Below are 2,919 nucleotides of genomic sequence, written 5' to 3' on the forward strand. Positions count from 1 at the left end.
AGGTACTATTCCAGGCACTTGACTGCTAACCAGAAGGCTGGCGGTTCAAACCCACCAGCCACTTCTCAGAAGGAAGGTTGGGCAATCTACTTCTGTAGTGATACTGCCTTGGAAACCCAAGAAGGGGTCTATGAGATCTGACTCCATGGCAGTGTGTTGCATATTATTCGTTTTATTCCAGGCACTGGGAATATGTCAGTGAAGAAAACAAAAATCCTTGCCCTTGTGAAGCTTGCATTCTAATGAAGGTTGATTGCAAACAAATAAGCAAAAGATATGGTGTGTCAGATGATAAGTGCGGTGAAGAAAAATTAAGTAGGGGAGAGGGTTAGGGAGTACTAGAGAAGGGGATCTGTGATTTTTAAAAAGAACAGGCCTTCAAAGAAGATGACAGTTGAGGAACAACCTAAAGGAGGTGAAAGATTGAACTATGGCCATATGGAGAAAGCTCTGTCAGCAGACATGCAAATGTCTGAGGTTGGAGCAGAGTGAGTGAGAGGGAAAATAATAGGAATAATAGAAGTCAGAGAAGTATTGGGAACCAGGACGATGTAGGGACTTTTAGACCAATGTAAGAACTTTGGCTTATGGTCTGAAGTGGGGAGCCATTGGAGCCTTTAAGCGGGAGAGTGGCATGATTTGACTTTGGTTTTGAAAGAATCATTCTGGCTTTTGTGTTGAGAATACTCATAGAGAAGTCAAATGAAGATGCAAGGAGATTCATTACAGTGGTCTAGACAAGTGGTGATGGCTTGGACCAGGATGGTAGCAGTGGAAATTGTCTAAAGTGGTCAGATTATGGATGAATCTTCAAGGTAGTGCCAACGGTGTTTGCTGACATATCAGATGTGGGATGTGAGAGAAGAATCAAGAATGACTGCAAAGTGTTTGGCCTGAACAACTGAAGGATGGAATTGCCACTGACAGAGATGGGGAAGATAGGGCAACAGATTTAATTCTTTTTTTTTTTTTTTTTATCATGATAAGTTTGAGATTCCTATTAGACATCCAAGTAGTAATGACAAGTAGGCCATTGGATATGTAGAGTCTGAGTTTAAGAGTGGTTGTAGTAGATGACACAAATTTCAAAGTCATCAACATATTGTTGGTTTTTAAAACCATGAGACTGGGTGGGATTGCTAAAGAACATAGAGAAAAGAAGAGGTCCAATGACTGCGTTGGCACAATCCAACAGAAAGAAGATGAGGAAGAAACAACAAAGAAGCATCCAGTGAGGTAGGAGGAAAATCAAGAGAGTGTAGTGCTCTGGAAACCAAGCGACAAAGTATTTCAAGGAGGAACGGCAAATAATCTTAACAGATGAAATAAGAGGAGGACTGAGAATTGACCTCTCAGTTTTGCCCAGTGGAGGAGGTTCCTGATGAAAAGAGCAGTTTTGGTGAAGTGGTGGTGAGAAAAGCCCTACAGAAATGATTTCAAGAGAAAATGAGTGGAGAGGAATCAGAAACAGTGCATGGAGGCAAGGAGTCTTACTATAAAGGAGTACAAAGAAATGGGGATAGACTTGTTGTTAGGTGCCATGCAGTCAGCTCTGACTCATGACAACCCTGTGTACAACAGAACAAAACACTGCCTGGTCCTGTCCCAGCCTCATAGTCCTTGTGATACCTGAGCCCATCATTCACTGCGTGAATCCATTTCGTTCAGGGCCTTCCTCTTCTTCGCTGACCCTCCACCTTACCAAGCATGATATTCTTCTCTAAGGAATGGTCCCTTCTGACAACATGACCAAAGTAGGTGAGATGAAACCTGGCCATTCTTGCTTCCAAGGAGCATTACAGCTGCACTTTTTCTGGGACAGATTTGTTAGTTCTTTTAGCAGTCCATGGTACTTTCAGTATTCTTTGCCAACACCACAGCTCAAAAGCATCAATTCTTCTTCGGTCTTCCTTATTCATTGTCCAGCTCTCACATGCATAAGAAGCAATTGAAAATACCATGGCTTGGGTTAGGCACACCTTAGCCTTCAAGGAGACATCTTTGCTCTTCACTTTAAAGAGTTCTTTTGCAGCAGATTTGGCAATTGCAATACGTCGTGTGATGTCCTGACTTCTGCTTCCATTGGTGTTGATTGTGGAAACAAATAATATGAAATCTTTAAAAACTTCAGTCTTTTCTCCATTTATCGTGATGCTGCTTGTCGGTCCAATTGTGAGGATTTTCATTTTCTTTATGTTGAGATGTAATTCATGGTGCAGACTGAAGTCTTTAATCTTCATCAGTAAGTGCTTCCAGTCATCTTCACTTTCAACAAGCAAAGTTGTGTCATCTGCATATCACAGGTTGTTAATGAGTCTTCCTCCAATCTTGATGCCACGTTCTTCTTCATATAGTCCAGCTTCTCGGATTATTTGTTCAGCATATAGATTGAATGAGTATGGTGAAATGATACAACCCTGACACACTCCCTTATGGATTTTAAGCCACGCAGTATCCCCTTGTTCTGTTCAAATGACAGCCTCCTGGTCTATGCACAGGTTCCTGATAAGCACAATCAAGTGTTCTGGAATTCCCATCTTCTCAATGTTATCCATAATTGGTTATGATCCACACAGTCTAATGCTTTTGCATAGTCAATAAAACACAAGTAAACTTCTTTCTGGTATTCTTTGCCTTGAGCTAAGATCCATGTGACATCAGCAATCATATCCCTCCTCCCATGTCTTCTTCTGAATCCACCTTGCATTTTTGGAAGTTCTTTGTCAATATACTGCTTCAACCATCTTTGAATTATCTTCAGTAAGATTTTACTTGCATGTGATATTAATGATAACTGTTCGATAATATCCACATTCTGTGGGATCATCTTTCTTTGCAATGTGTACAAATAGGATCTTTTCCAGTCAATTGGCCAGGTAGCTGTCTTCCATATTTTTTTGGCATAGACTTGTGAGTGCC

The sequence above is a fragment of the Orycteropus afer genome, unplaced genomic scaffold (assembly GCF_000298275.1).
Source record: "Orycteropus afer afer isolate SDZICR_OR568_19922 unplaced genomic scaffold, OryAfe1.0 scaffold00058, whole genome shotgun sequence".
Lineage (NCBI taxonomy): Eukaryota > Metazoa > Chordata > Mammalia > Tubulidentata > Orycteropodidae > Orycteropus > Orycteropus afer.